Raw genomic sequence first — 11,746 nt, 5'->3', positions numbered from 1 at the left:
CCACTATACCATTATTTGTTCACCTATCTTTTAGTAATATAACAAATATTGAACGGGAGAAAAATATTCATAATTAAAATAGTTACAAGCTGATGAAGTAAGGGATTCAAAAAAAAGTTGTACTATGGCGTACACGATTCCAGCTCTTCTGGTTAGAGATGGGCAAACCGTTCATGAACTGTTCAAAAGAACTAGTTCACCAAAAAGAGTGAACGAACGGTCGTTCTTTTTTACTTGGCAACAGTTCACATGAACTGCTTACCCAGTTCAGAACGAACTGTTTACGATGACCGCTGGCGGAACTGTGCGTACAGTTCAAAACGAACTGTGTATGGTGATCGGTGTATAAGAGCAAGGCGAGCGAACGAGTTATGCACGAATGCTGCTGCAAGGTGAATAGTCCTCAAATTAACGAATGGAAACAAACGAAAGCCCCATGAAATAACAAAAATAAGATGTTTTCATAATAAAACGCAATATTTCAGGACACGATGGTTCTTAAATTGGATTGTTCGATTATTTATCAAATAAAGTTTTGATTTCATATTTTTAAGTTGAGGGTAAATATTTCAGTAAGACATGCAATCACATAAAATACAGTTGAAAGCGAAACGATTCAAACAGTATTTTTCAACAATAAATAAAAATGTGTGTCGCTGATATGAAATGTTTTTATATTATATCATATTGTGCTTGATAATTTCGAGAAAGTCTTTCGCGTTTTGGTACAGTTTTGCTATAGCAGTTATTGCAAAACATTGTAGAAAAACAGCGCAACGCTAGTTTGTGCTGAAAATAATAAATCACGGTTCAAACTAGATCAACATTTCAAAATCTTGGTTTGATTTTCTATTTTGCTAAGATATTTTTAACAAAATTCGGACACAGAGTTATTGCTAACAAACAGCATTTTATGAATGAAAAGAACAGTCCTACGTAACATTTCACACTTTTTTATACATGATTTGGCATATCCCTCTAATGTACGAAAGAGTGAGTGAACTGCTCAAAAGAACTAGTTCACTTAAGTGAACGGTTGGCCACTGAACGGTTCATTAAAGTGAACTGTTTTGCCCATCTCTACTTCTGGTTATCTGAAACGAAAAAAATCGAACCGATTCTGGATCAGTAACGATGTCGTATGAACCTCGGACAAGTCAAAAACATGTATTTTAACAAAATGGCGAAGAAAAAAATGCGATTTAAAACGTTTTTTCTTACGTTTCCCGATTTTTTTAAATAGTAAAATTGAAAAAATATCATTTTTTATTAGTTCATGCGATAAAGAGATGCATGCAGATAATATTCATATAAATTTGACAAACTTGAGATATCGTGAAAAAACGTGTTTCGAGAAAAACACGTCTGAAGTTCATTGTTATGGCCATAAGAGGTTAGAAGTCGCATCACTAAAATGACTGTAACTCGGTAAATAAAAGGATTTTCGAAAAATCCTTCCTAGGGTATATTCTTGAATGGCTAAACTTCAGAAATATGAGGAAAAAAAATTTTTTTTTTATTTCTAGACTAGAACATTGCCTTAAATGTTTCGTAGTTTTTTTGTACTAAAAAAGATTTTCAAATAATAAAATGTGTCTCTTTTTTTTCTTTTAGTTGTTCGGCCAGGAACATGATTAAATTTAAGCCATGACCGTGGCTAGGTGTTTTAAATATTCAAATAGCACCAAGTAATAATTTACATCCGAATTTTCACAATTTTATTCTGTTTTCGGGATTGTTGTTCTGGTAGCACAACATCATGTGGTCAAGTGAATGTTTCAAATTGATCATTTCATGCTTAACTTTCCAATAGAATCTACCTGTTTTGATCGATTCTCTTTATTCACTTCCTCTTTAGATAACAACTGACTCATAGACGAATTTTACGATATTTTTGTCAGATAGGTTGATAAACAAGATTCTCTTCTAGAATCCAGGTCGACGAACACATCAGGAAATGATTTCACCGCTGAGTTATTAACGATAGAGAATGTCGATGAAGAAAATCGATTAAAACAGACAGATCCTATTGAAAAGTTAAACGTGAAATGATCATTTTAAAATATTCACTGATCACAAAACGCCCGGAATGAACCCAAATATCAATAAGTGACAAAAACATGAACACAACAATGAATGCCAAGTTCTCAATTCACTGAATTTGTATGTTCGTGTGACACAATGAGCCCTTTTTATTGCGCAAATTATAGGCATTCTTACATTCTTCTCATTCCACGGTCATTGTCTTTATCCAAATGGACAAGCCAATAATTGGCTCAAAGTAGACCAGTAAAAATAATAGCATTCCTACAGAAAAAAAAGTACAATTTTCCCACCTAATTCTATGCCGGTGACGAAAAGTGTTAGAATAGCAAATAAAACTGCTGCTCGCCACTGTGTCTAGTTGAAGTTGTATTCTCCCATGTTAACACAACTCAAAACTGTTCACCTTGATTCGATAATTACCCCTAGTCTCATCACTTTGAAGCAGTGGATACAATCGCTGTCATCGTCCGTTAGGTTTGGTTCCGAGTCTGAAATGTTGCTGGCCATTTGATGCTAATCAAATAGTTAGCAAGTTTATTACTTCACTTAAAACAAGCCGGTCTGCCATCCATCGATGATGCATTCTGCGCTGGCGTCTCAAAATACCAAATTCTTCGAGATGAGAATCAACAGCGTGATTGTTAACTGCTATCAGTTCAAGTTAATCGAGTAATGATGTTCGAAATATTGATTTGGTGAGATACGTTAACCAGATTGTTTTCAGTAATGACAAAGCAGTTTTTTTTTTCTATTTCTATAAAAGTATATGGATACTTTTGGTTATCCTTCGAAATGTCACACCTTTCGAATTCTGAGGAAAAAAATAACAAATGAGATGCAAATACTGTAAGTATTGTGCATAATCTAAATATAATGCAGCGAATGGACAGAAATTAATTTAAATGTTTATGGCTTATATTTTTATGGACCATAAAATGACCAACCTGCTTTTGATGACTTCATTTTATTGAACAACCTAGTTTTTATGGTGTTTTATGATTCTTCGCGATATCCCCAACTGTCATTTTCTCCCCCAAAACATATTGTCCAGTTTTTGGGTGAGTTTGTCCAGGAGTTCGTAGCATCGCGGCTCCGAACAGTCGCTAAACGTCATCATAAATAAATCCAGTGCAACTCGCGGAAACGAATTGATTCGTTGGCGGAAAGGTAAACCGAATGAATCAACCCGGAGCTGGGAGCATACACACCCTTCTAATGTGAGTTAAATTAATACTCGTCAGAATAATCGAGGCTGCGCCAGCGCTAACTCTCTGTGGCTCCAAAGTACAAATGATTGATTGCCTATGCTCTTGCACTCTGCCATCAGAACAATTACCATCAAATAACACCAACCGGGCGATAAGATCTACGGCGAACCATTTAGCAGCATGGATTTAAAGCGTCGTATGCTGTGTCTGTCGTGGGGCACTACTGCTATAGACACCCGCCCGCATCGCGCGACTGGTGCAAGGTGTTCACAGCAACGTTTGCCATTTTTATGCTTTCTTAATAATTTCAATAAATTATCGTAATAACGATCATATTAACGTGCTGAAAAGTCCTTGGTTATTGCTGACACTTTAGCACCTATGCTGCAGTTCCTGGCACGGAGGGGGGAACTACAAGACTCTCCCATCTTCATAACTTCGACGTTATTTTCGACAGTTTATCCTATGACTGGAATCGAGAGGGAACTACTTCATAGCGGGGGTACAATTCGTTTTTCTGTTCGCTTTTTCATTATTTCACTTCAACTGTGTAACTAGAGAATGTTAGTTTCCCGGAATGAAATATCTCCGAAAACTATTAAACCTCCTTAAATAAAGTTAGCACGCAAATTGATCTCAGATTTTGCATTATTTTTATATTAAAAAACTAGCTGATTCGGCAAACTTCGTCCCGCCCAAATTTTTTTTTTTGTTATCAATACCATCAAACATTCACGTTTTCTAACTATAAGCAAGTTCATCGCAGAACTGTTCATTGATTGATCTTCTAATCGACCCCGTTGAATTTACGTTTTACTATAAAATTCCTAGTATTTCTACCAAAACTCATCATTATAATATCAGATTATTTTCAGACACAATTCTCGTTCAAGATTTTTCAACCACTTGTAAATAACAATTCCTTCCTCGAGTTCTGCTCTTCTGCACACATCTGGAGATCCTTTTTTTTTGGTATAGATAGAAGAAGATATAGGAGTGCGTTTTATCACATTAAAATCCATTTCCAGTTTGGAATAAAGATCAATTTTGCTAGCGCAAACATCAAATGGACTAACAGCACTAGTCACTATGTAATTGTAGAACATATGGGAATTTAATTTTCCCTTTTTCCTTCAGAGTTTTCCGAAAATTTTCAAATGTCATGTTTATCTGGAATATTTTTGGTTGAAATATGTGTAATATTTTTATGGGACTCCCTCTCCATTCCAGAGGAGGGAGGGGTGTCATACCATTATAGAAACATTTCTCATACTCAAAAACCCTCACATCCCAAATTATGCTTGATTAGCTTTCGAGTTATGCAGAAATTTGTGTTTCTTTTGTATGACACCCCACCCTTAGAGGAGGAGTGTCTAACCAGCATAGAAATATTCATTGCATCCTAAAACATCCAAATGCCAAATTGGTTTCGTTTGCTTGATTAATTCTCTGGAGGCGATCTGGCGTAGTGGTAACATCCATACCTCTCACGCTCAAGGTCACGAGTTCAATTCTCACTCCCGACATTCTTCCCAAAATGGAAGTTAAAAGTGACGAACCAGCCAAAATGTGTTGAAAATCACTATAATACGGAAAAAAAAATGATTAATTCTCGAGTAATTCAGAAATTTGTGTTTCATTTGTATGGCAGCCCCTCCTTAGAGAGGGGGGTGGAGAGTCTAACCATCATAAGAAACATTTATTGCACCATTATAGAAACATTTCTCATACTCAAAAACCCTCACATCCCAAATTATGCTTGATTAGCATTCGAGTTATGCAGAAATTTGTGTTTCTTTTGTATGACACCCCACCCTTAGAGAGCGGGAGGAGTGTCTAACCAGCATAGAAATATTTATTGCACACTAAAACCTCCACATGCCAAATATGGTTCCATTTGCTAAAATAATTCTCGAGTAATGCAGAAATTTGTGTTTCATTTGTATGGAAGCCCCCCTTAGAGAGGCGGGTGGAAAGTCTAACCATCATAAAAACATTTATTGCATCCTAAAACCTTCACATGCAAAATTTGGTTTTGTTTGCTTGATTAATTCTCGAGTAATTCAGAAATTTGTGTTTCATTTGTATGGCAGCCCCTCCTTAGAGAGGGGGGTGGAGAGTCTAACCATCATTAAAACATTTATTGCACCCTAAAACCTCCACATATCAAATTTGGTTCCGTTTGCTTGATTCATTCTCGAGTAAAACAGAAATTTGTGTTTCATTTGTATGGCAGCCCCCCCTTGGATAGGGTGGTGGAGAGTCTTACCATCATAGAAATATTTATTGCACCCTAAAACCTCCACATGCCAAATATGGTTCCATTCGCTTGAATAATTCTCGAGTAATGCAGGAATTTGTGTTTCATTTGTATGGCAGCCCCCCTTAGAGAGGCGGGTGGAAAGTCTAACCATCATAGAAACATTTATTGCACCCTAAAACCTTCACATGCAAAATTTGGTTTCATTTGCTTGATTAATTCTCGAGTAATGCAGGAATTTGTGATTCATTTGTATGGCAGCCTCCCCTTAGAGAAGGGGTGGAGAGTCTAACCATCATAGAAACATTTATTGCACCCTAAAATCTCCAAATGCCTAATTTGATTTCATTTGCTTGATTAGTTCTCGAGTTATGCAGAAATTTGTGTTTCATTTGTATGGCAGAAACCCACATCGCCCCCCCCCCCCCTAAAAAGGGGTGGGGGGGTGGAGAGTCTAACCACCAGAATCATTTGTTGCACCCTAAAACCTTAATATGCCAGATTTGGTTTCAATTGCTTGATTAATTCTCGAGTAATGCAGGAATTTGTGTTTCATTTGTATGGCAGCCTCCCCTTAGAGAGGGGGTGGAGAGTCTAACCATCATAGAAACATTTATTGCACCCTAAAATCTGCAAATGCCTAATTTGATTCCATTTGCTTGATTAGTTCTCGAGTTATGCGGAAATTTGTGTTTCATTTGTATGGCAGACAACCAATGTTTTCCAATTTAAGTGATCACTCTTTAATAATGTCTTCATTGCAGCTATACGATTGTAAAATTAAAACAAAATTGAACAAAATGATCACAGATCATGATAAGCTGAATACTGAATTTTCACACTACTTGAATACACTAAATTGTGGAGAATACGTTGAACTGTATTTGACTAATATCACGTCAACTTACAATTCACTACTATCAGAATGCTCACGAATTGTTTCTGTTGAGACGAATATCAAAGGAAATGTTTGCCCTTGGATGTCCTACGATCTATGGAAGCTGATACAATTGAAAAATAGATTTTTGAAGAAGGTAAAAAATAGACCCGATGATTCGCATCTCCAACAGATGTTAAATCAAGTGTCTGAAAAAACATAAATTGAAAAAAGAGTTGTAAAAATGCATATTATCAGCAAATTTTGAGCAACACAAATCAGGCCAACACGTGGAAAACAATGAACTATATTTTAGGACGCACTAAAGATAAATCTCAAGTTAGACTGTTTAATAATGGTAGTGAGTTTACAAATAATAAATGTCAAATTTTCAATAATTTCTTTACAAATATTGGCACTCAATTGTCTAGAGACATTACAAAGCGCGATGAAGACAACCCATTTATGTACCCACAATATGTCCAGAACTCAATTTTCATGTATCCGTCAAACCAGAATGAGATAATTATGATCATAAATCATTGAATAGCAAAAAGGGTTGTGGGTCTGATAACATTTCAACAGGTCTCATAAAGAAAAATCATGTAGCCTTTTCTAGAATCTGCTCACAAATGTTCAATATAATGCTTGCAACCGGAAGCTATCCACATTCCTTGAAAATTGCTAGAATTGTACCAGTTCTCAAAGCCGGTGACTCCACAAATCCAAGCAACTATCGACCGATTTCAACACTATCGGTTTTCAACAAAATATTTGAGAAACTGCTTGTGAATCGATTGCTTGATTTTTTTTAAATTAAAATAACGTTCTCTACAAGTTCCAGTACGGATTTAGACGTGGGCGCAGCACTTCAACTGCCATCACTGAGCTTTTAGATGAGCTAATTGATGGGATAGATCATGAAAGGATTGTTGGTGGCCTATTTCTAGATCGATCTCAAGAAGGCATTTGATACAATGGATCACCAAATATTGCTAAAAAAGCTCAATATTTATGGAATACTTTGATAGCGAACAACCTTGTCAGTAGTTATCTCTCCGGTAGACAACAATATGTAACTCTTAATGATGGTCAAAGTACCCTAAGTCCAAAAAATATTGGCATACCTCAAGGTAGTAACATTGGGCCTCTACTATTCCTAATGTAGGTCAATGACATAAGAAAACTTGCCTTTGAAAGGAACATCCAGACTGTTTGCAGATGACACAGCAATATTCTATCCATGCTGTGACTCGAGATCAGTAGTCTCACTATTGAAAAATGACCTAGCTATCCTCAGTGAATATTTCCGGGTTAACTTGTTATCACTTAATCTTAAAAACTAAATACATGCTATTTCACTCACCAAGGAGAAAAATCATTACTTGTCCAGACCCCAAAATTCTAAATGTATCTATCGACAAGGTCCCAAACTTCAAATACCTTGGTGTCCACATAGATTGTAACTTATCCTGGACGTACCAAATAAATTGCTTAGAAAACAAAATGTCTTCGCTCTGTGGTGTCTTGAAGAGAGTGTTCTCTTTTGTGCCCCAAAAAGCCCTTATAAACTTCTATTTCGCGTGCATCCATTCACAACTACAATACGGCATTTTAGTATGGGGGCATGCATGCAAAACAAGGCTCAAGAGACTGCAAGTGTTACAAAATCGTTGTTTGAAGGTAATATACAAGCTACCGAATCTGCATCCTACCCTGGAGTTGTATTAAAACGACCCTCGTTGTATACTGCCACTCATCGGGCTGCGCGATTTTGAAATTAGTAAACTCGTTCACAATGTGATAAATGATAATAATAGTCACCATAACATTATAATACCTACAATGAACCATGGACATAACACAAGGCAAGCTCATAATTTAATGCGTAGTCAGGCAACATCGTGCATTGGTCAAAAGCGCATTCTTTATTATGGATCATCTCTCTTTAAAGCTCCACCACCAGAAATACAAATGATAACACGTCGTGATCACTTCAAAGATAAACTGAAACTATGTTTTAAGTCAAAAATACATGAATTCATAATATGAAAAGCAATCAACCACAACAATACAGTAAACTTTAATGTGTCTATTCTATTTTGTTAATACGTTTACCAGTATATATATTGTGTTTTTCGTTACTCATATTTTAAATATTGTTTTAATTAATATTGGATCCCTTAAAAGAAATAATATTTTTCACCGGGATCCCATTATCAGTTTACTTCTAATTCTATCTGCTCGCCTCCTCATACTAACATTGTCTCATTATTATCTGTTATTGTTATCTGTTTTCAAATCAAATGGAGCCCAACTCTAGGAAGCTCTAGCGAGAGTTTCTGCGTGATGGGGGTGAGTGGAGGGCATAAAAAAAAATCAGCAATGACTCATCTTGCAAGACTTAAAAGAATCTTTCTATCCAATATTTAACATAGTAGTTCTGTATAATGCTTGACATGAGATTTTTCTGGGGTGTTATTTGATGGCTATCTACACATCAAACTTTGATGAATTAATGCTCGTAAATAATAAATATTTGTACTACAGTTAAGTATTATGCATTGGAAGTAGTGAAAATATGTCTCCTATTAAACGGCTCACAGCTTTCAAAAATATTCGCAATATTTGTCAAGAAATTAGTAATAGTATCTTTCTCCGTTTTTGACCATCGACCGTATTCAAAAGTATTCTACATATTAGAGAATGAGCCTCTTTGGATGTCTTTGAATCTATCCAAGCATGTCCTAATCGCCCAAATAGATTAAAGAAATAAGTTAACAATACTAACACAAATCCCAGCGAATTAACCAAATTAATAAGTTGTGTTAAATAAAAAAAACTAATGTCTGGAAAAATGCAATCCCCTGATGACCAAATGTAGCCCTTTGTATAAATAAATTTTCAATGACTCTTTAGCATGAGAATGCTAAGTATTCAAATGGCAAACAAGGCAATTATTTGAATATAAAACAAAATACAAACTGATCACCGACTCGAATAAGACAAATACGAAGCGTGATAAATCGTGCACAATTTAAATCATACTGGGCGAAAGCAAAAAAGCAATATCACATACCAACATGGTTAGCGCTTGATCTTGTATCACTTTAACACGTTCGACGCCCAACGCGACGTTTTCGAGTTTCTTGCAGAGCCCAACTTGCGATTAAATTATTAAATGATGATCAAACTTAGTTTGTAGATAACTTTTACATGATCTAGCAATGTTTATTTCCAATTGAAGACGAATTGATGACAATAACACATTCCAAAGTCATATTATAGGGGTTTTACAAAAAACTGCAGTACACACCATCCGTACTATAAATTAATAAAAAGTATAGTATAAACAGTATAATATTATGGTTATGATTTTATTATTTTTCTTTATATCCTATAGTTACATTTAGGTGCCTATTCTATCAAATTCCTTTTAAAAATCCTGCTCAATTCGAGCGAGGAAAGTGTCACCCATATCTGGGTGACGGGGCGTCGAAAGTGTTAAAGAGCGTGGGATTTTGTGTTGACCCCAGCCTCTGCCAGCAGGATCCGTATTTGTGTGTATGACATTCACGAAGCTGCAATTCTCGAAAAATTTGGCAACCCGTAACCTATTCCACGGGACAATAGCAACGATATGAATCGATCGAATTACACAAGTTGCGCGGGCATTACAATTATTCAATGAGCAATTATTACCAACAAGTTCGCTAACAATTTCCAATTAGGCAAATCACCGGATCCCTTGTATCGTGGACTGCGCGATTGAGCCACGGAACAGAAGCAGAACAAAAACCGCCAGTATCATAAAATACACCTGTCAGTGGTGATAATCTGTCCTAATAGATCAGTCACGGAACAATTTGTTTTCATTCGCTTCTTTCCCTTCCAACATGAAGGTAGAGGCTCATACGAACGTAGCTTCATATGCAGCGAGGTCTCCTTTTTGCCGCAGCAGATCCACCGAATGACAAAAGTCAATCAATCCCCGTGACTTGGGATAGTCTGTACTTTTCCCGAGCGGTACCTGCCAATGCGCGATCGAGTGTGATTTGCATTCGTACCAATTATGGGACAGTAAGTAAGCAGCCCTCGAGTGATCGCGGGCCTCGCAATAGGTTGTGCACGTATGCTCTGTTATCGGATTTCTCAAACATTCGATTAAATGAGTCGATTTATGTGCGAAAATTATACTAACAAGATACACTTTTATTCTATTTTATGCTACACTGACTGCTTTGTGCATCCCTATCGAATGACATAACTCTGCAGGGTACAGAGTCGACTATCCAGCGGACACATTGTGCAGAGACACATGTTGTGAATCCCGCGTAGAATACAGTTGGCACCACAGGGACTGCCGCTATCATCGGCGGATCTCGGAACTCGACCGGCTGCCTGATTTTGGTGCACGACGACCGCTGCCTGTACCGACAATATCTCCGAACAGGCAAGTACTGCCACGAGTAGAATAACCAACGAAGTTCTGTTCATACTGGAACCGTTACTGACCGAACCCTTGAGCAGGCAAAAGTGTACTGAACGGGGATCGTCTCGTATTCCTAGTGGATGCTGTGATTGGTTGAGTCATTATCAATATTCCATGTTCGCCCTGTAAAGCGGAGAACTGATAACCTATTTTTTTCCTTCGCAGTATTATTTCCTATTTGTTAGTAAAAATTGAACAAACAAAACGAACCGATGTGACAATAATAATAACAAGCATCAGTTGCAGAGTATATATATTTGTTTTGATCGTTGTTGAGCAATTACTAATCGCCACCTCAAATGGCTTCAAATATTGGTGCTTGGAGATAGTTATTCTCCGTGTGCGTACCCACATGGGTGTTTCGTAGAAAGGATGATGCTGAAACGACTGATAAACGTTATTTTGATTCGTTTTTGATTCTTGAATCTGATGTTATTATTCCAACCACTTTGGGGTATTGTCCGAGAGTTTTTTTTTATTTTAATCATGCAACAACATTATTATTGTGAGTCATCAATGAAGACGAATGTGCCAAATCAGAAAACAAGTCAAGTTTTTATGAAATCATATTAACGTTCACAACGAGTTTTACTACGAAAGGATTTTGATGTGTTGTATATCAATTGAATCGGTTTCCCGGTGGCAACTAATTGAAACGGTCAGAGCGTGATAGTAGAGCGCTCGCAATTTCTATTACTCAGTCCTGCTCCTGCCAACGAGCAATCAATATAAAATCGTAGTGGGATTTTTTACACAACTTTAAATCCAAGGTAAAACTCGATGAAATGATACAAAGCATCGGTTTCCATGCTCTCTGATTTGTGTGTTATCGCATCACACGCACATGCTGTCGTCGGTTTTTA

General features: G+C 36.7%; 1 long non-coding RNA gene across 1 annotated transcript; it reads right to left on the bottom strand.

The window, feature by feature from the left end:
• Positions 1 to 10,568: 10,568 nt before the first annotated feature.
• On the bottom strand, positions 10,569 to 11,222 carry LOC129777998 (uncharacterized). Its single transcript, XR_008743346.1, has 2 exons — positions 11,094 to 11,222; positions 10,569 to 11,006 (listed from the first exon to the last, which is right to left on the bottom strand). It is a non-coding gene; the product is annotated as an uncharacterized LOC129777998 (long non-coding RNA).
• Positions 11,223 to 11,746: the final 524 nt, after the last annotated feature.

This window comes from Toxorhynchites rutilus, chromosome 3, assembly GCF_029784135.1.
Source record: "Toxorhynchites rutilus septentrionalis strain SRP chromosome 3, ASM2978413v1, whole genome shotgun sequence".
In the NCBI taxonomy this organism is placed as follows: Eukaryota; Metazoa; Arthropoda; class Insecta; order Diptera; family Culicidae; genus Toxorhynchites; species Toxorhynchites rutilus.
Note: the sequence above shows the minus strand (reverse complement) of the source record. Positions and strands in the feature narration are given on the sequence as shown.